Source organism: Miscanthus floridulus, chromosome 18 (assembly GCF_019320115.1).
Source record: "Miscanthus floridulus cultivar M001 chromosome 18, ASM1932011v1, whole genome shotgun sequence".
Lineage (NCBI taxonomy): Eukaryota > Viridiplantae > Streptophyta > Magnoliopsida > Poales > Poaceae > Miscanthus > Miscanthus floridulus.
The window spans coordinates 931,114-956,771 of NC_089597.1; the positions used below are offsets into that span (position 1 = coordinate 931,114).

Here is a 25,658-nt window from a genome sequence, read left to right on the forward strand (position 1 = left end):
TGGATTACATTCCTGATGCTCTAGTCTGTGCAGGTTCAGACCCCTGAGATGGTTGCAGAATACAGAGGTGCCACTACTGAGTTTCTAGCATATAACATGGCACAAAGGATCAGGCACAGCACACCACAGGCACCTGCTCGGCCCAGTCGTCGTCCAGATGTTCTAGAGTCAGCATCTTAGCAGGACAAGATCATCAAAGGCATAGCCGCTACTAAGGAGGAGCAGCTTGAGGCACAGCAGGAGATGACCGAGTCTAGTGATAGTTTGGATGATGACTACCAGCCGATTCCTCATATGCCTCCACGCAGACACGATGCAGAGGCCAGTAGTTCTAGCTTAGCTCCACCTGCACCACAGACAGACCCCGCTCTAATTGCTATTCTTGAGCGAATGCAGCAGGATCAGGCACGACAGGCACAGGAGACCGCTACCAACTTCACACAGTTTTAGGCTCATTAGGACGAGTTCTAGTGGCAGCAGCAGCTCCTCCAGTAGCAGCAGCAGTAGATGCATCAGTAGCAGTTACTCATGCAGCAGCAGCTTATGGGATTTATGCAGCATGTAGTGACAGTACTTGGGGCCCCACGGCCACAACCTTCGCCCCAGCTTGCTCAGCCTACCACCACTTCGACGACTCTAGTTGTACAGCCCAGCGGGCTTCTGAGTCAGGGATAGCCTCCAGCTTAGTTTGCTTCACCTACAGTTTAGGTGTCCCAGTGGTTGTCCTCACCAGTGGTAGCCCCGCAGTTCACACCATATCACACGGGCTTCTCATCGGAGCAGTCACCCTCGCTATTCGTGCCTAACACGTCAGTCTCCAGGAGTCCTGGAGCATCCTTCAGCGAGTTGACCGGCATGCCTACACCGCCTCATATGCATACTGTCGGTCCTTCTACCACAGCCCCAGTCGTTGTGACTACTCAGAGGCTCCCCTCGTCTGTCGCCTCATCAGATCCTACGACAGACGTCCCAGCAGCATCACAGATAGCACCTGCCCCAGCTCAGACCCAGACCACTTCAGAGACATTGCCAGCCATAGAGGGTCAGTCAGTTCAGAGCTCAGGGTCAGATGATGATGGCGCCCAGTTTCAGCTTGCTCCTCGTACCTTAGCGCCCGGCTCGTCCGCTGCAGCCCCGCCGACCGACCCTTAGGTTTTGGTGTTTGACACCAAAGGGGGAGAGGAATCGAGTATGTAGACTCAGGGGGAGTGACTTTTAGGGGGAGCTAGTTATCTATTATTAGCATACTATATACATTTGGAGTTCTATCTGTGTGATACACTATTACTTTTATGCATTCGTGTGTTACTTTCATGCATATTATTATATCTATGTGATAGTGATATCTACGTGATTGTGATAGATGACATGTGTGCTCTCTACTTTACACTATTTATATGTCATATCACTCGTGTTATGCTCATTTGCCTTTGCTTCCGTTTTTATACTCCGATGCAAATGAGCTTTGTTACTTGTACTCATGCCTAATTCATATCCTTTGAGTACATTGTGTTGGCTTGGGTCAAATAAGCTTGACTAACACTTTTGTTCTTATCAACAAAACCTTATATGAACCAAGCCCGTCAAAAACCTCACTCTTTTACATACTCGAGGTGGTATTGTCATCAATCACAAAAAAGGGGGAGATTGAAAGCATCTAGGCCCCTAGTTGGGTTTTGGTGATTAATGACAATACAAGATTACTATGACTAACGTGTATTTTGCAGATGCAATTAAGTTAGGTCATGGTAATGGAGATCAATTGGGCAATCAAAGTTGTCATGCCCCTACGATGGAAATCATTTCGGTTTTCAAAGGATGGACGACAAGGTTAAGGATGACTAGTTCTAAGTGTCGATTGGAGTTGGAGAGACACTTAGAGTAGTTTAGGACTTTATTTTTCCTTTGGCCGTACTATTAAGGGGGGTATGGACGGGTAGCTTGACCTAGGTGAGTCTAGTGAGTTAGGTGTGGTGCACACTTGTTAAAACTAGCTCTAGGTAGCTCCTATGAATGCCTAAGATCCTTTGGAGCAAACTTCATTCACATATGATCGAGAATTGGAAGTGAATGGAGGGTCAAATGATGACCGGACGCTGGCTCCGGTGTGACTGGACGCTGGCCGCAGGGTCCGGTCAGTTCATTTGATCAACAGACTGCATTCGGTGCGACCGGACGCTAGAGAGGTCAAGTGACCGGACGCTGAAAGGTAGCGTCCGGTTGACTCTAGTAAGGTTCCAAAGAAGGGAATCTACGACCAGACGCGTCAGGTCAGTACTGACCGGACCCTAGGGGTTCAGCGTCCGGTCGAGTCCAGTAAGGGTTTAATGCGACCAGACGCGTCCGGTCAGTGGTGACCGGACCCTGCCAGTGTCCGATCAACACTTTTTCACTGGTTCACGGGTTGAATTGACCGGAGCGTCCGGTCAATACGACCGGAGCGTCCGGTCACCCCACAGAAGCTCATAACGGTTCGTTTTTCAGGCTGCCTTATAAATAGAAGCTCCACTCATGTGTGGAGTTACTTTTGCTCATTCCAACAGCTGAGAAACACGTTTGTGAGTGCCAAGAAGAGCAAGGTCCTAGTGAAGTGATTGAGATTTGAGAATCTAAGAGAGTAGCCTCATTAGTGAATCAAGAGTAGCCAAGTGTGCATCCATCTTCTCATTAGGCTTCGAGTGGTCAAGTGAGAGTTCGTGCTTGTTACTCTTGGTGATCGCCATCACCTAGACGGCTTGGTGGTGATTGGGAGCTTGGTGATCACCCGGCAGAGCTTGTGGGTGACCCAACTCAAGTTGTGAGTGGCTTTGGGTGATTCGCCGCGACGGAGTGTCGAAGAATCAACCCGTAGAGAGCACTTGATCCTTGCGTGGATCAAGGGGGAGCTACACCCTTGCGTAGGTGCTCCAACAAGGACTAGTGGAGAGTGACGACTCTCCGATACCTCGGCAAAATATCGCCGCGTTCCTCTCTCTCTCTCTTTACTTTGAGCATTTACCTTAAGCATTTACTTTGAGCAATTCAATACTTGTCTTTACATTCATAGAATTGCCATGCTAGAGTAAGTTTGGAACATAGGTTGCAAGTCCGTTGTGCGTTAGATTAATAGAAACACTTTTCTAGGCACAAGGGGTTAATTGGGCTAACCGTAGGATTTGATTATTGCAAGAAAATTTAGAATTAGCCCAATTCACCCCCCCCTCTTGGGCATCTTGATCCTTTCATCATTATCTTAGACCACTCAAGACCCCTATTTATGTAGCCAACGGTGTCAACTTTTTGACTTAGGAAGGAAGTAGCGAGTGTGACTACAATGGTTAGTAACCATCTTGGTTTAGAGGGTTCACTACATCAGAAATGAGAAGAAACGTAGATGGAAATTAGAGGCCTTGGTTTGAAATGCATAATGGAGCTCTAAGCATCAAATGAATAAATGGTCAGGGAGATTAGAGAGCCACTTAGCATAAAATCGCTTGAGCCCTTCCCTATTCCGTCGCGCCGTCAGAGCTCGATCGCCAGTATGCCTAGAGTTCGAACGTGCCACTCGGGTCTTAGCTAAAACAACCACCTGGAGCTCAGTCGAAGGCGCCACCTAACCCCTCCCCATGCACCGTGCTGCCCGTACGAGGCAGCTGCAACCTTGAGCGCAGGGAAGACGAGGACACCCCGTCACACCGGAGCTTGCCGCGAACTCTAGCCACAATGAGCTCCTTCTATCGCCCCATCCGCCGAAGAGGACCTCCTCGTCCGCTTGATTCGTGGAGGCAGTGGAGTCCCGTATTTGAGGAAAATATTTCCCTTAGGGACGGTCCCGCCCCAGTTGTCCTAGAACCAAACAACATCGAAAAGAGAGGAATCGCCCAAGCCCATCTCCTGCCATTCTAAAACCAAACACACGGTTAGGCGTCCCCTATAAAATTATAGCTACGAAAGCTTCAAATAAAATGCTAGAGGTGAAAGGCGAAGAAAATAAGTCCACTGTAACATTGATTTTCTAATTCATCTCCGTGTCCGTCGTATATCTTAGCTCTGTCAACTTAAATAGACATAATGCTACATTGCTACTTACCACTTCTACTGAGCCAAATCACGCTGGCCAACTGAAATATACATAAATGAATAGACTCTTTCTATCTGTAACAACAGAACAGCGCACTGTTGGAACGGAAACCACTTTCCTGCTGGCTTTACCATTTCTGCACAAAGGCCTTGTTTAGTTGGCCAAATTTTAGAAATTTGGCTACTGTAGCACTTTAATTTTTATTTGGCAATTAATGTTCAATCATGGACTAATTAAGCTCAAAACGTTCGTCTCGCAATTTCCAACCAAACTGTGCAATTAGTTTTTTTTCGTCTACATTTAATGCTCCATACACGTATCGCAAGATTCGATGTGATGATTACTGTAGCCCTTTTTGGAAAAACTTTTTGGAACTAAACAAGGCCAAACTCTTAACCGCCTTTTCTTTGGGCTGAAAACGCACTTGACCTAGGCAGGCAGACCTTGAAACAGCAACGTGCAAGTTGCAACTTTAGAGGGGAATCCAACCAAACTGTACGCTACACCCATGCTTCGCAATTCAGGCCTTGTTTAGTTAGCTAAATTTTGAAAATTTAGCTACTGTAGTACTTTCGTTTTTATTTGGCAATTAGTGTTCAATCATTGACTAATTAGGCTCAAAACGTTTGTCTCGCAATTTCCAACCAAACTGTGTAATTAGTTTTTTTTTGTCTATATTTAATGCTCTATGCACGTATCGCAAGATTCGATGTAATGGCCACTGTAGCACTTTTTTGGGAAAACTTTTTGGAACTAAACAAGGCCTCAGTCGCCGCCGCCCATGACTCCATGAGGGCCATGAACCTGGCCCGGCCAACGCAAATGCGACCAGCACCAGAGAGGCAACCCTGCACACGGCACCACACCGGATCTGCATATATTTGTATCGACCGACGCACGTCGGATTGCCAGGTGCGGTGCCGGTGCGGCGCCCGTGGCAGATCCAGATCCCGAGGCTACCCGCCACCCACCGCGCCACGCCCTTCCCCTCCACGCCACCGCGCCCTACATTGTCCGCGCAGGCCCCACCCTCGCCGCGTCGGGTCAAACTCCACCACCCCCTCCCTCACCTCACCTCACCTCGCCTCGCCCTGCCCTCGCCTCAGCTCACGGTCTCACCCATCCACCCACCCACCCGCCTCGCCTCCATCCACAGCGACCACGCCCCTCCCATCTTCGCTCTCTCCGCTCACCTCCACTTCCCTGCCCCTGTCTCCGTCCTTGACACGGGCGCACCGCGCACCCGTCTGCCTCCAACTTCCCCGTGGCCCCGTCCCGATCCAGAGCCGACTCGACCTTGTTCAGGAGGGAGGAGAGCCCGAACCGCGGCGGGCGGGAGGGCTCCTTTTAGTTTGCCCCGCCAGAGGGCCAGACGCCCCATGGGCCGGCCGCCTGAGCGCGCTACGTATCAGCTCATCGACCGGCGGAAAGGTACTGGTTTCCCTGTCTCTTTGCTTCTTCTCTAGATAGATCTGGTGAATTCCGCGTAGATCTGGTCTGGATCTCCTCCTCTGTCTGGTACACTGGGTCGGTTTGCTGGTAATTCACCAGTGTCCCGTCACGTGCGTGCTGTTGAAAAAAAAACCTTCTTTTCTCGCCGCTTTAGCGTCGGGTGCACGTCGTGAGCGTGCACCACGAGAGCAATTAAGCAAAGCAGGTCCACTCTTTGCTCAACTTTTTATTGCTATTTTGGTATCGCTGTAATTATTAGTATGATTAAGGCTGGAGTTGCAAGCAATTGATGGGTTTGAGGCCTTGAGGGCGCCGGTTTGAGAACGGCTACTAGGGCAGCATCTCACGTTTATCCTTTGCTGGCTCATTTGATAGCAGCAATAGTTCGTTCTTTTGCTGCCTATATTGTCTGCTTCCGTGCTTCGTTTGCTGTTTATGTATATTCAATAATGTTTCGTTGAATAGAAGAAAAAAAAGCATAGTTGTGAATTTGGAAGGTGCAAACTAATACCATGTTGGGAAGAAGATGCTTCTTTTATGATGCAGTACCATGCAGCATCTTCTTTTAGTAAAGGAAGGCATGCATATGACTATATGAGTGACAGGAAACATCTGCTTTTGTTTCCGTTGTGAATACGCTATCGGTTTCGGGAAAGAAAGCTACAATTCTTGGGTCTTTGGGAATTACCAATTTGGTGGTGGCATAACGGCCTCGGCTCACACTGTGACTGGGATAATAAGGAAAATTCTTTATGAAGCAATAGCGTTAAGGTCTTAAGGAGGCTCTTCTAAGAAAACCTTGGCCACGCTGTCTTATTTATTTAACCATGGTTTTCATTATAGGAACCACGAAGTCAATTATTATGATTTAAATATTATCCTAATGTAAAGATCTACTAACAAGAGCTACGTGATACTCTGTGATTATATCTACTTCATCTGGCCGTAAATATAGGCCATCTAGGTTTGAACTGTCAACTTTGACCATCAATAAAAAATTATGTACATTGACTATCAATTCTGTGAGTAGTCATTGCATAGGCTTGTGGAAATAATACAGTAGTGGTCAGTGGTGGAGCTCGTCAATTTTGATGCCTAGGGCCACTGTCAATTGACGAGCTCTGTCACTGACTATCAAAGCATATATATACCTCCCACACCGGGTTAAAATACCGCCCGCAACGGGACTAATAACAATAAATAACAAAATAAAGCTCATAGATGCATAAGTTTAAATGATATCTCGATTTCATATTTAAATCCATTATATAATTGATGGAGCATGAAAGTGGTTAAAAAATACCTAAACTATGCTGTCACCAATGATCGACTCAGTGTAACCTAGTTAACCATGTAGGCCTTGGAAACACACTACTCGTGTGTCCCACACGCAAATAATTATAAAGGTTAATTATCATACACACTCAGAATCAAATCTTTAACACATGAAAAATATTTATGCTCACAACACAAGTTGTCCAAACATCATAGTCATATTACATGTAGTCGAAGTCTAGCTCTCAAGTAAAATAATTAAGATGCAACATGGGCGCCCATGCACAACCCAGCATTTCTAACAAGGGGTAACCACTATCCCAGCTAGGGGAAGGCTCCTAGGGATATAAGTAGGTACATGTTGGTATAGGCTCACTTGCAACAACTACTTCATAAACGGTAAAATGATAAGTATGAAAATGTACTACATAGGATTTAAGAAAGGAGAAGCAAGGTAAAGACATAGTACATTTCCATAAAGAGCATTAGAACACGATTTAAAGTGAGCCTATGACTTAGCAAAGCTTTCATTAGGTTTAAGCATACAGAAAACATATGTAAGCATGAGGGTTGAGTTTAATCTTATTCAAGCCATCATGTCGATGGCTCTTCACCGTGTAAGAGTGATATTTATCCTTTTTTGGCGAAGTCTGGGAAACATTGCAAAAAGTAGGCTAGGTCGGGTTTGGCAGGCAACACCGGTGAAGTGTTTTTTCGTGACTCGAGACCTCTAGCTCTTTGAGGCGTAGGACTAATCTTTGCATCAACAAATGCCATAAAGTTCGATTTCAAGATGTATTTAAACAGATGATGTCATCGTTGTATAAATTACAGAAACATATGTAAGCATGAGGGGCTAGCTTAATCATATTCAAGCCATCATGTTGATGTCTCTTCACCGTGTAAGAGTGATATTTATCCTTTTTGGGCGAAGTCTGGGAAACATTGCAAAAAGTAGGCTAGGTCGAGTTTGGCAGGCAACACCGGCGAAGCGTTGTTTCGTGACTCGAGACCTCTAGCTCTTTGAGGCGTAGGACTAATCTTTGCATCAACAAATGCCATAAAAGTTCGATTTCAAGATGTATTTAAATAGATGATGTCATCGTCATATAAATCTTTGATCTGTAAATTATCGTTTTTTATTATGAATATATTCTATAATAAATCTAATGATACCATGGTTATTAAAGTGATATAACAAAGGTGACGACTGGTTGTCACCTTTGCCGACGCTTTGTCACTCAAAACAAAATGCAAAATGTTTTTAAAAAAAAATAGCAGGGCAGAGCTATGAATGGACTGTAGAGGCCTAGAGGATGTGTAGAGGATGGAGAAAAGGAGGAGGGGAAAAAAGAAAGGAGGACTTGTAAGAAGTGGGCTAGCCCAGGCGACAAACCAACCAGGCCACCACATAGGACGCAGCCCAATCCCCTCGGCCGTCGCCGCCCTGGCTCTTGCCGCCGCTCCCCTGTCTTGTCTCGTCTGTCGTCTCCAGTCTCCACACTCCAGCGCCGCCGCTCACTTGGGTGCAAATAAAGGCGCAGGTAGGCCGTCATGTACTCATGTCTCGTCACTCGTCTGCTTGGCCATGTGCAGTTCCATGAAAAGATTCTTCGTTCGGCTTGCTGAAACTTAACTAAAAAATACTGTTCTGAATGAAATGTTGTGAGCCGAACAAGCCAGAGCCAGATTTAAGATAAGCCGAACAGGGCCATTAGGGTCGTGCGCGTAACACTAGCTCCATGGAAATATCACCGTCGTGCTCGGAAGACCAGAATTAGTAGAAAAGATATGCATCCACAGCATCCATATTTTTTGACAGCGACACCAGTAAATAGATAGGCAAGAATCTGAGAATGGAGATGCGACAGGAGCACATCAATGGCAGATCCAAAGTAAATAAAGCATTCAAATGGTCAAGATAGTCATTCCAACATATATACTAGGTGTATCAAAGAGGGTAGAAAAGTTTGCAGCACCGTTGATACAGCTGCATAAGAGTACTTCCACTGAAAATTACAAAACTGAAATAGACTCATCATCACTATCATTACTGGGCAGGGAGGAAGCTACCTCTGTGACAACAGCCTTTCCCCCAAATCTCAATATTCTAAAAGACAATACAGCTGCATAACTGCATAAGAGTACTTCCACTGACAATTACAAACTGAATAGACTCATCATCACTATTATTACTGAGCTGGGAGGAATTTATCGCCGTGACAACAACCTTTTCCCCACAATCTCATCACAATACACACTAAAACTCTGGTTAAATAAAAATCTGGTACAACACTTCTAACATCAAGAATCAAGATACACACTGAAGATAAAACAACTTCCTAAGCTTAAGAATTAAGAGGTCAAACGCTGCATCAGCTAGATGGGCGGTTATTACTGACAGGAACCACAAGTGAACTGCTTGCATCATGTGGTTGCGTCTTGCATGCGAGCCTCACAGAAGTATAGATCTGCGAGGTTTCAGCCATTGCACCATTCCCGTAATCGCCGCAAGCCAACCTTTTGGTAACCGGGGGGATCAAGATTATGCCCAGTTGGTTGATCGTCTGAAGATGACGCTCTGTGAATGGGTTGTTCCACATTAATGTGTTCATAGCTGGGGCAACAAAGAGCGGTTTGCTGTAGTCCCACGCTCTCACGATGCATGTCAAGAGGTTGTCACATAACCCACCGGCGATCTGAACAGAATAATCTAGCATCAGTTTTTGTATAAAATGAAACTAATTCACTATCCACAAAGAGAAAAAGGTACCTTAGCCAGGGTATTTGCTGATAATGGAGCAATCACCATAATATCTGCCCATTTCCGCAGCTCAATGTGTAAAACTTCATCTCCTATCTTCTTCCAGGTAGACCATTCATCATCATCAGTGTAAAGAACGATGTCACTTGGTAGAGATGATCTATCAACAAAGTGCAAAGATGATGTGGTGGCCACGGCTCAGACATCTGCCCACTCAGAGAAACTTCGACAAAGGTTCTCAAATTTTATAGCGGCTACACTTCCTGAAGCAACAAGGAGGACCCGAGGCTTACTAGGTTGTGAGTAGTCCATCACCAAACTCTCTTGTACTGCCTCTGATGTAGCCATCAGCTCTGCTTGAAACGCTCAGCTACATAGGATTAGATAAAGCCAGAGGATTTGTAAAGGTATAGAGAAACATGATTAACAATGAAAGATCCGGAGAGAAATGAAAGAAAAACAGGGAATAAATCATTTCCAATAAGCAAACAAATATTTACTTGTCCATCATTCCATGTGGACATGAGTTTTATTTTTGTAAGACTGAGGAATGATGTGCTTCCAAATTCTTGACGCTGCTAGTGCTATGAAAAACCAGTGTTCTAAGTTTCCATGGTAAGTGCTTTTCTTTATACTCTGCTTATTTACAGTTTGAGAAATGTAAACAATGTGATTGCTCTGCAGAAGAGTTCAGTGAAACTTAAAAATCTGAATCCTCCTGCAAATTAGAAATACATGCACATACTGTCTCGTGTCTCCTCTTATCTAATTACCAGAGGCTATACATAAATATAAGGACCCAGGGTTTTAGCACCACTACTGTATTATTTCCACAAGCCTATGCTATGACTACTCATAGAATACATCCAATACTTCATCTTCTGATAGGGATTTTGAGCACAGGTTATGCCTACAGAAATATAGAGTTACAGAACAGTACTGCACCGATCTGTTCATAGTAAATCAGCAGAGTGAAATCCAGTTAGTTTTTCTATCCCTCAAGACCAAACCTTAAAGATGAGACTGCCAAATTGGTAGAGGCGTGAGGATATCAGAACATGATCGTAACAGATTAATTTCACAGTTGCCTAAACTCCCTACACACCATGGGGCAACGAACTATGAAATGACCTCCTACTGTAATTTTTGTTCAAAAGGAACAAATTAGGACTATGGGTAATCTCAGGTCTGGACAAAATTGGTGGGCATGAGAGTTCAATCCTTGGAAAATAAACGCATTCACTCGGTTTAGATGTGTATGGCGTCCGCCTTACGGCCGAGGCGTCCAATAAACGTTGCTTTGGCGCCTGAATCACGTCAAGTCGCTTGTGGCGGGCGCCATAAGGACCGGCAGCGGGAGGAAGTTGGAGATCGATGGGGGATCGGCAGGAGCGAGAGAGATGATTGGGAGGTTTCTCTCACCAGCAAGCGGGAGAGGAAGCAGAAGCAGGAGCACCCCCGTGCGGCCGCGTTGTCCTTGCTGCCGCACCGCCCGTCGAGAAGTAGCCGCCGCCAAGTCGCGGTCGATCTGACGGGGCGCGGAGTGGTTCGGGGAGGGAGGGGAAGCAGCAGAGAGGAGAAGGAGAGAGGGAAGCACGAGGGAGAGGAGCGGAGTTGCAACGGCGGTGCTGGAGAACGGGAAGGAGGAGAGCGGTGGTGCGGGAGACGAGAGAGGGGAGCGGCGGCGCTGGAGTGTGGAGACTGGAGACGACAGACGAGGCGAGACAGGGGAGCGGCGGCAAGAGCCAGGGCGGCGACAGCCAAGGGGATTGGGCTGCGTCCTGTGTGGTGGCCTGGTTGGTTTGTCGCCTGGGCTAGCCCACTTCTTACAAGTCCTCCTTTCTTTTTTCCCCCTCCTCCTTTTCTCCATCCTCTACACATCCTCTAGGCCTCTACAGTCCATTCATAGCTCTGCCCTGCTATTTTTTTTAAAAAACATTTTGCATTTTGTTTTGAGTGACAAAGCGTCGGCAAAGGTGACAATCAGTCGTCACCTTTGTTATATCACTTTAATAACCATGGTATCATTAGATTTATTATAGAATATATTCATAATAAAAAATGACAATTTACAGATCAAAGATTTATATGACGATGACATCATCTGTTTAAATACATCTTGAAATCGAACTTTTATGGCATTTGTTGATGCAAAGATTAGTCCTACGCCTCAAAGAGCTAGAGGTCTCGAGTCACGAAACAACGCTTCGCCGGTGTTGCCTGCCAAACCCGACCTAGCCTACTTTTTGCAATGTTTCCCAGACTTCGCCCAAAAAGGATAAATATCACTCTTACACGGTGAAGGGACATCGACATGATGGCTTGAATATGATCAAGCTCGCCCCTCATGCTTACATATGTTTCTGTAATTTATACAACGATGACATCATCTGTTTAAATACATCTTGAAATCGAACTTTATGGCATTTGTTGATGCAAAGATTAGTCCTACGCCTCAAAGAGCTAGAGGTCTCGAGTCACGAAAAAACACTTCACCGGTGTTGCCTGCCAAACCCAACCCAGCCTACTTTTTGCAATGTTTCCCAGACTTCGCCAAAAAAGGATAAATATCACTCTTACACGGTGAAGAGCCATCGACATGATGGCTTGAATAAGATTAAACTCGCCCCTCATGCTTACATATGTTTTCTGTATGCTTAAATCTAATGAAAGCTTTGCTAAGTCATAGGCTCACTTTAAATCGTGTTCTAATGCTCTTTATGGAAATGTACTATGTCTTTACCTTGCTTCTCCTTTCTTAAATCATATGTAGTACATTTTCATACTTACCATTTTACCGTTTACGAAGTAGTTGTTGCAAGTGAGCCTATACCAACATGTACCTACTTATATCCCTAGGAGCCTTCCCCTAGCCGGGATAGTGGTTACCCCTTGTTAGAAATGCTGGGTTGTGCATGGGCGCCCATGTTGCATCTTAATTATTTTACTTGAGAGCTAGACTTCGACTACATGTAATATGACTATGATGTTTGGACAACTTGTGTTGTGAGCATAAATATTTTTCATGTGTTAAAGATTTGATTCTGAGTGTGTATGATAATTAACCTTTATAATTATTTGCGAGTGGGACACACGAGTAGTGTGTTTCCAAGGCCTGCATGGTTAACTAGGTTACACTGAGTCGATCATTGGTGACAGCATAGTTTAGCTTAATTAATTAGGTGGTTCATCACATTAGAATTTTAGAAGGAAGATGGCTAGGATCAATTTTTTCTCCTTCTTCTTCACCTAGTATACAACCAAGATCAAGCCAACCTTTTGTTCATGAACACAAGACAATTGGTATCGAAGAACAATCAGCAATGGGGATAGAAGCTAGTAGTGTAAATGGTGCAACCATATATAATTAGTAGTAGGTGTTGAAGTTAGCAATCCTCTCCTTGAAAATCTCATGTTCTACTTAATGATGATGACATTGTTGTTGATTCTAGACTTCACATACCAATTGAGCAAGTGATATGTTTTATTCCCAAGAATTATCTTTGCTCACTAATTAATTGTATTTTCATATTGCATCCTTCATTTTTTTCAAATATTTAACTTGCATGTGTAGCTGTAGAATCATTTGCTAATGACGATGAGATATGGGAACGAATCTGGATGGACCAAATCATCATTGATTAGGTACTTATTTTATACCGCATCATGTGCTCATCAAGTTTATTATATAATTAATCATGGAATCGAGATTTCTGCTAATCAAGCATTTTATGTTCACTTGTGTGAACTTACATAAGCCAAGTTTGAGGTTGCTTAGGTGCTCATATAGTGGTCATATCCTCATAGGAGTGGAGATGCACCAGCTCCATCATTGAAGTCAAGTTTTAGGCATCTAAGTAGAGTTAGAGGGTGTTCAGTGTTAGCAGTCTTTAGATAGCCAACAATTGCTAGCCTATGATTTTTTAGAGGGGTTACCAAAATAGCAACATGTTCCCTGTAATCTTACTAATAATTACAGCGATACCAAAATAGCAATAAAAAGTTGAGCAAAGAGTGGACCTGCTTTGCTTAATTGCTCTCGTGTGCGGTGCACGCTCACGACGTGCACCCGACGCTAAAGCGGCGAGAAAAGAAGGGCTTTTTTTCAACAGCACGCACGCGACGGGACACTAGTGAATTACCAGCAAACCGACCCAGTGTACCCGACAGAGGAGGAGATCCAGACCAGATCTACGCGGAATTCACCAGATCTATCTAGAGAAGAAGCAAAGAGACGGGGAAACCCGTACCTTTCTGCCGGTCGATGAGCTGATACGTAGCGCGCTCAGGCGGTCGGCCCATGGGGCGGCTGGCCCTCCGGCGGGGCAAACTAAAAGGAGCCCTCCCGCCCGCCGTGGTTTGGGCTCTCCTCCCTCCTGAACAAGGTCGAGTCGGCTCCAGATCGGGACGGGGCCACGGGGAAGTCGGAGGCGGACGGGTGCGCGGTGCGCCCGTGTCAAGGACGGAGACGGGGGCGGGGAAGTGGAGGTGAGCGGAGAGAGCGAAGATGGGAGGGGCGTAGTCGCTGTGGATGGAGGCGAGGCGGGTGGGTGGGTGGATGGGTGAGGCCGTGAGCTGAGGCGAGGGCAGGGTGAGGCGAGGTGAGGTGAGGGAGGGGGTGGTGGAGTTTGACCCGACGCGGCGGGGGTGGGCCCGCGTGGCCAATGTAGGGCGCGGTGGCATGGAGGGGAAGGGCGCGGCGCAGTGGGTGGCGGGTAGCCTCGGGATCCGGGTCTGGCACAGGCGCCGCACCAGCACCGCACCTGGCAATCCGACGGGCGTCGGCCGATACGAATATATGCAGATCCGGTGTGGTGCCGTGCGCAGGGTTCCCTCTTTGGTGCTGGTCGCGTTTGCGTTGGCCGGGCCAGGTTCATGGCCCTCATGGAGTCATGGGCGGCGGCGACTGAGGCCTTGTTTAGTTCCAAAAAGTTTTCTTAAAAAGTGCTATAGTAATTATTACATCAAATCTTGCGATATGTGCATAGAGTATTAAATGTAGACAAAAAAAACTAATTGCACAGTTTGGTTGGAAATTGCGAGATAAACGTTTTGAGCCTAATTAGTCAATGATTGAACACTAATTGCCAAATAAAAACGAAAGTACTACAGTAGCTAAATTTTCAAATTTTAGCAAACTAAACAAGGCCTGAACTGCGAAGCATGGGTGTAGCGTACAGTTTGGTTGGATTCCCCTCTAAAGTTGCAACTTGCACGTTGCTGTTTCAAGGTCTGCCTGCCTAGGTCAAGTGCGTTTTCAGCCCAAAGAAAAGGCGGTTAAGAGTTTGGCCTTAATTCCAAAAAGTTTTTTCAAAAAGGGCTACAGTAACCATCACATCGAATCTTACGATACGTGTATGGAGCATTAAATGTAGACGAAAAAAACTAATTGCACGGTTTGGTTGGAAATTGCGAGACGAACGTTTTGAGCTTAATTAGTCGATGATTGAACACTAATTGCCAAATAAAAACTAAAGTGCTACAGTAGCCAAATTTTCAAATTTTGGCCAACTAAACAAGGCCTTTGTGCAGAAATGGTAAAGCCAGCAGGAAAGTGGTTTCCGTTCCAACAGTGCGCTGTTCTGTTGTTACAGATAGAAAGAGTCTATTCATTTATGTATATTTCAGTTGGCCAGCGTGATTTGGCTCACTAGAAGTGGTAAGTAGCAATGTAGCATTATGTCTATTTAAGTTGACAGAGCTAAGATATACGACGGACACGGAGATGAATTAGAAAATCAATGTTACAGTGGACTTATTTTCTTCGCCTTTCACCTCTAGCATTTTATTTGAAGCTTTCGTAGCTATAATTTTATAGGGGACGCCTAATCGTGTGTTTGGTTTTAGAATGACAGGAGATGGGCTTGGGCGATTCCTCTCTTTTCGATGTTGTTTGGTTCGAGGACTACTGGGGCGGGACCGTCCCTAAGGGAAATATTTTCCTCAAATACGGGACTCCACTGCCTCCACGAATCAAGCGGACGAGGAGGTCCTCTTCGGCGGATGGGGCGATAGAAGGAGCTCATTGTGGCTAGAGTTCGCGGCAAGCTCCGGTGTGACGGGGTGTCCTCGTCTTCCCTGCGCTCAAGGTTGCAGCTGCCTCGTACGGGCAGCACGGTGCATGGGGAGGGGTCAGGTGGCGCCTTCGACTGAGCTCCAGGTGGTTGTTTTAGCTAAGACCCGAGTGGCACGTTCGAACTCTAGGCATACTGGCGATCGAGCTCCGACGACGCGACGAAATAGGGAAGGGCTCAAGCGATTTTATGCTAAGTGGCTCTCTAATCTCCCTGACCATTTATTCATTTGATGCTTAGAGCTCCATTATGCATTTCAAACCAAGGCCTCTAATTTCCATCTACGTTTCTTCTCATTTCTGATGTAGTGAACCCTTTAAACCGTAATGGTTACTAACCATTGTAGTCACACTCGCTACTTCCTTCCTAAGTCAAAAAGTTGACACCGTTGGCTACATAAATAGGGGTCTTGAGTGGTCTAAGATAATGACTACTCCCACCGTCCCACTAAAAGTGTCGTTTTTTTACTTTTAGCCTTCTTATTTGACCATTCGTCTTATTCAAAAGTTTTGCATAAATATTATTTATCTTGTTATGACTTATTTTATCGTTAGAGATACTTTAATAATAATTTATTTATTTTATTATTTATATAAAATTTTTGCAAAAGTGTCCGTCCAAACGTCGAGGCCCTACCAACAGCCAACCCAATCAGCAGATCTCATGGAAACGCATCTGCGGTGTGTGATTTTGGAGGTAGCAGCTCGGGATTTCGGAGGCGGCTGTGCAGCGCATGGCGAGACGAGGGGCGGCGGCGTTGGTGGACGGGGGCGGCGGGGCTGGGATCCAGGGGCGGGGCTGACGGGTCTGGTGGCTGGTTGCGTGGGTGGCGGGCAGCGACACTGGGTGCGGCGAGGTCCAAGGCGTTGGGGGAATGGGAGGCGGCTACGGATCTGGCGAGAGGAGGGAGGACCGGGCCGGAGGGGAATGGGAGGCGGCGGCGGAGAGGCAGGCGGCGCCGGGAGGGAGCGAACGGGGGAGGGAGCGAGCACGGGACCGCTCGGGTCTAAGGGGCAGGAAGAGGAAAAGCCTGCGTGATTTGGAAAAAGCGGGGTCGAGCTCGCGATCTGGGAAGCGTTGCGGACGACCGTCAGTCGCGGAAGCGCGTTCGCTGGTAGTCCCGTATCGCAAGGCGTTTGTGCGGGCTTATCTGGCTCAGAAGCTGAGCAAACGCTTTCCCAAACACGCCCTAGATAGCCAACAATTGCTAGCCTATGATTTTTTAGAGGGGTTACCAAAATAGCAACATGTTCCCTGTAAAAATCCCCTCCCTCGTATCTTTACTAGAAACATGAGAACTAGGATATAAACGTGACTACATAGGTCATGTTCGCTTATCTTATAATCCGTATTTTTTAGCTTGTTTTTTTAGCCAGAAACAACGTTTTTCTCTCGTGACAAATTAGTCGGAACAGTGTTTCGGCTTGTTTTTTCAGCGAAGTGAACAGGGCCATATTCTAGTATTGACATAAAAAAAAGGTTATTGCCTCTGATATGACAATACTGGTGGAAGCACAAACATTATTATTTATGGAGTTGAATCTTGGTTGTAGAATCGGCATTGTTTCTAATCTAAGAATTAAGTACACATAACTACTAGTAGCTATCCGCTTTATCATGCTACAAAACTAGCCTAAATGGTTCGTTGGACCAGGCATGCCTATTGCTGCCAATGTGCCTAGTTGTACAGTTGGGATTACGTGTTAACATCGTGAGTTGGTTGCTGGCAGTGTGGTGCTGGTGCACATATTTAGGATTGCGTGGTGCATACGAGGTGAAGATGAGCTAGCAATCACTGAAATTATGTTTTGACCCTAGTCCCCGGTGCAAATGTACTCGTGTGACCCAACGTGCAGGGGTGAAGCCAGGATTTGACCGTAGGGGGGACACATTTTGACAATACCAACGATAAACTCGCGCATGCACACATATGTATATTGAGTAGGCAAGAGTATATATAATAACCTAATCAATGTTTGTTTTGTGATAAAAAAGAAAATAAAATTCTAGAATGGTACTAAAAATTATAGAGAAAGGAGATCTTTTTTGCCTTGAGTTTCTAATCTACATCTGATTAATCTAATTCATAGGTGAAAACCCACTGTAATAACAGGAACAAAAATGAGGGAAGATAAAGAAAGACAATCTTAAAGCATATAGATGACATTAGAGATCAATATGGAGAAATAACAAGAAAAACACTAATTAACATTATAACTAGCTACTTGGATGTGCATTGTGTGGGCCAACTAGAATGTTGTGTAGGAAAAAACCACAACAATAATAAAAACACCAAAGTAGAGGGAGAAGATAACATAAATATTAGTCATAAATTATATAGATATTACTAAGGATTAACACAAAGAAGATGGAGACAACACAAATAAAACACTAATCAATAATTATTATCATCATTTATTAAATAATTAAGGGTATTATATAATGGAGCATTCAAGGGGTTCGGGGTGTTTGCCCCCTCCCTCCGCCACTGCCAACGTGGCTTTGCCCATTTGCATCAACCATTGGTGCCTTGGTGCAATAATAACTCTAGGGTGAAGTCGTCTCACTAGTTGCGACTTGCGATCCCTTTAAAGCCAATGTTTGTATACACTACTTGTTGACTATCTTGTTGCTTTTATGTAAATTACTAGCAAATATGTCCGTGCGTTACAACGAAAGAAAAAAAACTATCAAACATGCATGCAAAACGATAACATGAATGGTACATATCTACTTATGTTTTATCCTTTTTATAATTTATTTAATGATGAACATGCATCAATAACATAAGCTAATGTTGACAATAAATAACAATGTCCTATTAAACCTGTATCGAATTAAAATACACCTTGGTATATTTTTTCTTTCATTGCAAAGTGCATAATTATTTAGATATAAATATATCATAACTTTAATTTTTCATACTACCCACGTGTCTCTATGACTCAATATAGACCTTTGTAGCTTTTTTAAAGCAGCATATCAAGCTCCTTAACTTTTTTGTCGATGTATAAAGGATTAGTCTGTCCGCCAATGATTATGACAGGAGACCTCTCTTGATTTTTCACACGGCTGCTCTCGTCAGGAATTACATAAATACATTTGTTTAGATTTCATTAGACAATAATTTGCTCAAGATTTCAGTTCATTAAATAATTAGTTGTACCATTGACTAATCAATATTTTAATAAAAATAAGTTGTTTCTAATCAAAACTACATCAAATGGTGTAAATCTTTCTCCTAAAAACTTAATGTGCAAACAAACATAATAATTGCTAAAAAGTAGGGGTTATGCACCGGCTTGCCTGGACATCAAAAAGTTAGTGAAGGCTTCGGTAACACCGACGACGAGGCTCACAGGTTGAAAAAAGCCCACAGGAGAGGCCCACTCAGATCTAGATATTTTACATCAGGAACCCGATCTATTTAAAAAAACTATTAAGATCCTTCCACCTTTTCTTTATCTCTTGCATTTTTATATTTGGAACCTCGTATTTCTTTCTATTCTCTTTCCCACTCCTAATCTCAGTAATGTTAAGGTCACTGAGAACGAGCCGGTGTTGGGCAGGCTGGACGAAAAAAGAGGTAGGAATTTTGCCTCTTTATTATTAGGGATAGATTACGTCACTGTGTTATATTTATTGATTTAGATGTGAAAGCATCTAGGCCCCTAGTTGGGTTTCGATGATTAATGACAACACGAGATTACTATCATCATGTTCGCTTGTTGGTTTCAGCCAGGCTTATTCAACCAACCAATAGTGTTTTTCTCTCACAACAAACCAGCACAGAAACCAACCAGCGAACACGCCGTATGACTAACGTGTAACACCCCGGTGTTACATTGTAATGTTTTGCTGAAACATTTCGTAAGCATCTGAATTATGTGCACATGTGTATGACAGGCTTTATAATCAATGTTGGCACTGAAACGTTTTGACGAAACGGGAAAGCGAATGTTATGTTTCGCATCACATAACGTGTTTATTATCTTAATCAAATTCTTGTTAAAACAAAATGTTATAAAACGTTTTTGCGAACGGCGATAAAAAAAATGTGCGATCGAAGACAGGGATGGCTAGCGAGTACGTCCCGGGGGTCGGGTTTGGGATTCGACGTGAAACCATTCAAATCGACGTCCTTCGCGTAAGTCTTAGAAGAGGTCGACGAAGCCATCTTTGGCATTATTTGTAAAACAATTGGCTTAAGGAGTAGCGCAATGTCACGACTGTGGTTGATGGCTCGCTATACCCCTTTGCGCATCTAGCAATTAGCTTAGCGTTTGGAACACGACGTACGCGTTTTCTAACCGCTTTAAAAACCGTGCACGGCCCCTAGCTGAGTCCTGAGCGCGGTCACCACCCGCTTGCCAGCGTGCTCTATCGCGCGGGCCGCACCCGCTGCCACCCGACTGCGCCCATTGCCGCGTTTGTGCGTGCGCACGCCCTGCGCGCCAAGGCCACTGCCTCGCTGCTGAAAGCTCTAGTTTGGTTTTGGTGAATTGATGAAACCCTAAGTGCTAACCTAGTTTATCAAGTGATCATGAGATAGGTAGCACACTCCAAGTGGTGAAGCAAATGAAGATCATAGCATGATGATGATGATGGCATAGTGATGATCAAGTGCTTCGACTTGGAAAGAAGAAAGAGAAAAACAAAAAGCTCAAGGCAAAGGTATATTTTGTAGGAGCTATTTTGTTTCGGTGATCAAGACACTTAGAGAGTGTGATCACATTTAGGTTTGATAGCCGTACTATTAAGAGTGAAAGGATCAAGATGCCCAAGAGGGGGGGTGAATTGGGCTAATTCGAAATTCTCTTGCAAAAAACAAATCCTACGGATAGCTCAATTAACCTCTTGTGCCTAGAAAAGTGTTTCTATCAAACTAATGCACAACGAACTCACCACCTATGTTCCAACCTTACTCAAGCAAGCAATTCTATGGATGTAAAACAAGTATTGAATTGCTCAAAGTAAATACTCAAAGTAAGTGCTCAAAGTAAATAGGGAGAGAGAGGAACGCGGCGATGTTTTGCCGAGGTATCGAAGAGTCACCACTCTCCACTAGTCCTCGTTGGAGCACCCGCGCAAGGGTGTAGCTCCCCCTTGATCCGCGCAAGGATCAAGTGCTCTTTACGGGTTGATTCTTCGACACTCCGTCGCGGCGAATCACCCAAAGCCGCTCACAACTTGAGTTGGGTCACCCACAAGCTCCGCCGGGTGAACACCAAACTCCCAATCACCACCAAGCCGTCTAGGTGATGGCGATCACCAAGAGTAACAAGCACGAACTCTCACTTGACCACGCGAAGCCTAATGAGAAGATGGATGCACACTTTGCTACTCTTGATTTGCTAGTGAGGCTACTCTCTTGGATTCTCAAATCACAAACACCTCACTAGGACCTTGCTCTTCTTGGCACTCACAAACGTGTTTCTCAGCTGTTGGAATGAGCAAAAGTTACTCTACTCACGAGTGGAGCTTCTATTTATAAGGCAGCCTGAAAAACTAACCGTTATGAGCTTCTGCGGGGTGACCGGACGCTCCGGTCGTGATGACCGGACGCTCCGGTCAGTTCAACCCGCGAACCAGTTTTCAAGTGATGACCGGACGCTGCCAGGGTCCGGTCAGTACCGACCGGACGTGTCCGGTCGCTCTTGGATGCTTACTGTAAACGACCGGACGCTGGATACACGGGGTCCGGTCACACTGACCGGACGCGTCCGGTCACTCTTTTCCAAGTCTGGACCCTTACTGGAGTCGACCGGACGCTAGCCCTCAGCGTCCGATCACACAACCTTCCAGCGTCCGGTCACAACAGACTTAACCACCTCAGTCAAACGAACTGACTGGACCCTGCGGCCAGCGTCCGGTCGCACCGGAGCCAGCGTCCGGTCAGTGTTTGACCCTCCATTCACTTCCAACTATCGAACATATGTGAATGAAGTTTGCTCCAAAGGATCTTAGGCATTCATAGGAGCTGCCTTGAGCTAGTTTCAACAAGTGTGCACCACACCTAACTCACTAGACTCAACTAAGTCAAGCTACCCGTTCATACCCCCCTTCATAGTACGGCCAAAGGAAAAACAAAGTCCTAAACTACTCTAAGTGTCTCTCCAACTCCAATTGACACTTAGAACTAGTTATCCTTAACCTTGTCGTGCGTCCTTTGAAAACCGAAACGATATCCATCGTAGGGGCATGACAACCTCGATTGCCCAATCGATCTCTATTACAATGACCTAACTTAATTGCCTCTGCAAAACACACGTTAGTCATAGTAATCTTGTATTGACATTAATCACCGAAATCCAACTAGGGGCCTAGATGCTTTCAATCTCCCCCTTTTTGGTGATTGATGACAATACCACCTCGAGTATGTTATGGAGTGAGGTTTTTGACGGGCTTGGTTCATATAAGCTTTTGTCAATAAGGACAAAAGAGTTAGTCAAGCTTATATGACCCAAGCCAACACAATGTACTCAAAGGATATGAATTAAGCATGAGTACTAAATACAAAGCTCATTTGCTTCGAAGTATAACCGCGGAAGCAAAGGGCAAATGAGCATTACTCAAGTGATATGACATATAAATAAAGCAAAGTAGAAATCACACATGTCAAATATCACAATCACGTAGATAGCACTATCACATATATATAATAGTATGCATGAAAGTAAACACACGAATGCATAAGTAATAGTGTATCACACAAATGAAACTCCAAATGTATATAATAAGCTAATACTAGATAACTAGCCCCCCTAAAACTCGCTCCCCCTGAGTCTACATACTCAAACCCTCTCCCCCTTTGGCGTCAAACACCAAAACCTAAGGGTCGGACGGCGGGGCTGCAGCGGACGAGTCGGGCGCTGAAGTACGTGGAGCAAGATGGAACTGGGCGGCATCATCATCTGATCCTGAGCTCTGAACTGACTGACCCTCTGAAGCAGGAAGTGTCGCTGAAGCGGTCTGGGTCTGAGCTGGGGCTGGTGCTGCCTGTGACGCTGCAAGTAAGTCTGTCGTAGGATCTGACGAGGCGACAGACGAGGGGAGCCTCTGAGTAGTCATGATAGCTGGAGCTGCTGTAGATGGACCGGCAGTATGCATGTGAGGCGGAGTAGGCATGCCGGTCAACTCGCTGAATGATGCTCCAAGACTCCTGGAGACTGACGACTCAGGCACGAACAGCGAGGAAGACTGCTCTGGTGTAAAGCCCGTCTGAAAAGGCGTGAACTGCGGGGCAACACCCGATGAGGCTAACCACTGGGACACCTGTACTGGAGGTGACGTGAACTGAACTGGAGGCTGTCCCTGACTCTGAAGCCCGATGGGCTGTACTGCTGGAGTCGTCGAAGTGGTAGGAGGCTGTGCAAGCTGGGGCGAAGGCTGTGGCATTGGGACCCCAATAGCTGTCACTACATGCTGCATGAATCCCATGAGCTGCTGCTGCATTAGTAGCTGCTAGTGCTGAAGGAGCTGCTGCTGCCGCTGGAACTCGTCCTGACGAGCCTGAAACTGTGCGAAGTTGGCAGCTGTCTCCTGTGCCTGTCGTGTCTGATCCTGCTGCATCCGCTCAAGAATAGCAATGAGAGCGGGGTCTGTCTATGGAGCAGGTGGAGCAGAACTGGAGCTACCGGCCTCTGCATCGTGTCTGCGTGGAGGCATCTGAGGTATAGGCTGGTAGTCGTCGTCGGAGCTATCACTGTACTCGCTCACCTCCTGCTGTGCCTCTAGCTCCTCCTCCTCAGTAGCTGCAATCCCTCTGATGATCTCATCCTGCTGAGCTGCAGACTCTGGCACGTCGGGGCGACGGCTAGGCTGACTGGGTGCCTGAGGAGTGGCGTGTCTGATCCGCTGTGACAGGTTGTAAGCTGGGAACTCTGTGGTGGCACCTGTATACTCATCCATCATGCCAGGGGGCTTATCCATCACAACTCTGCGAATGAGGAAGGTGATCCAGTGAGCATAGGGAAGCTGCCTGCGACCCTTGAATCCCTCAGCTATAGTATCCTCCATCTCAGAAAGAAGGAGGTCCCAGATGTCAAACACTGTCATCTGCATGATGGCATTGAGAAGCCAGAGCTGTAAGCGAGTCAGGCCCTCCCTGTATCCCAACCTGGGAAGCAGTGTCCTCCTGATGATGGCCTCTAGTATCCTCGCTGTAGGAGTCAAGTCACTGGGGTTCCTGCTCGACCCCTCACCAAACGGCTCCTTGAAGCAATGCCGCACTAAGTCTGTAGGGGGTACCAACCCTCCATGGGGACGCCTGGGAGGTCCCTGCTGTCCATAGCAAACCTCATGCATCTTTACAGGCTGCTCCTGTAGTCTCAGTATCTCCCTGGCTCTGCCACTAGTCACTCTGTGGTCTTTGCCGTTGAAAGCAAAGTGAATGAATCTGTGATGAGGATCAACATAGAGCGAGGCATAAAACTGACGGACCCAAGAAGGTACATATATCCCTGTCCGTCCAATCAGATCTGACAGTCCTGGCAAATATGACAAGTATTGCCGAATGCCCTCTCCGGCTGCTGCCACAATGGACTCTATCTGACAGACCCTCTGTGATCTGAACACTGCCCCACTGTTAAGATATGCATTGTAGAAATCCTCATGCAGTGGCGTGTAGAACCCCTCAGCTGCTCTCTCATCCCTCCTCGGAGGAAACCAGATCTCAAACTCAACAAACCGCAGCTGCTGAACCTGCCTGGCTGTAGCGGCCCTCAAGTCGAGGTGTACCACTGGAGGCGGACCCTCTGGTCTGGGCGGGGGACGTGAACCCCTGCGCCGTGTAACTGGCCTCGGTGGAACTGCAGCACTGGTATGACTCGAGCGGCGTAGCTGAGGTGCCGGCTCGGTCTCCTGACTCTCCTGAGTCTCCTGGGCTGGCTGAGGCTCTGCTGGTGGGGGCTGCTCCTGTGCTGACGGACCCTCCTCAATGGCAACCCGTCGTCCTGCCAACGTGGCAGTCCCAGCTGGACTACCATGATGACGCTCAGCCTCCTCAATCGCAGCTCTGACTGCGGGTGAAACTGGCTGATCTGCAATGACAACTCCGCTGCGGGTACCACCTCTCTCGGCACGCTCTGCGGCCTCTGCAACAGCTGCTGCTCTTGCTGTCTCTGCGTCGGGGTACTTCCGCTTCTTGGATGTTACTTGCTTGGTTGACTTGCCTTTGGATCCGGCTGGCTGACGAGGCGGGGGCCTCCGATCATCATCACCTGGACCACCACCAACATTCTTGGTGCGAGCCATCTGAACTGACAAGATGGTGAACTGTCGCTGATGAAGATCAACTGTCAAACTGCTGCTTTCGAGGCTTGGCCTCGATCCTTACTCGCGAGCTTGGCTCCGAGTTTACTGCCAACTGCCAGACGAAACACAACGGGACCGACTCGCTGCACGATAGAATAGATGGATATACAAATAAATACCATATATCTAATGGATGCGAAATCCTAACAGAGAAAGCAATGTAGATGCGAAATTGAATCGAGTGGCTTTCTACCTGACGATCAGCGATCCGAGAAGAGATAAGATATCACGCGGGGGATTCTCGGAACCGGGTTAGGGTTAGGTCAGACGCCCTGAATGCAATGGGGAATCAGTGCGATTAGAATTTGATCTAGGTCATAATTTGAGATCAAGATTGAAATACAAAGATTGCCATACCAATCAAAGGGATGATGGCCCTGGGCAACGGTTGGACAGCGAGCTTGGGCACGAGGTGACCGGCGAGGTGCAGCAGAGGCGAGCTGGCGCGGTGGCTCGGCTGGAGCGCGACTGGCGAGCGGGGGCCGAGCGTGGAGGCGCGGCGAGGCGAAGGCACGACGGTGCGGCTAGTCAGGCGCACGGTGGCGCGGGCGCAGGCTAACCGGAGAGGTGGCGCGTGGCTGGGCTGCGACGGTGGCTCGGGCTAGGGCACGGCTGCGCGGGCGCGAGGTGAGGCGCGAGGAGGCGGCGGCGCAACGGTGCGGCGGCGACTTGGGCGCGGCGGCGGCTCGGCGAGGCAGCGGCGGCGTGGCTTGGTGGC

The 25,658-nt window shown here is 46.6% G+C and overlaps 1 pseudogene; it reads right to left on the bottom strand.

Annotated features, from left to right (window-relative positions):
• Positions 1-8,700: 8,700 nt before the first annotated feature.
• LOC136520255 (phosphopantothenoylcysteine decarboxylase-like) lies at positions 8,701-14,126 on the bottom strand (annotated as a pseudogene).
• Positions 14,127-25,658: the final 11,532 nt, after the last annotated feature.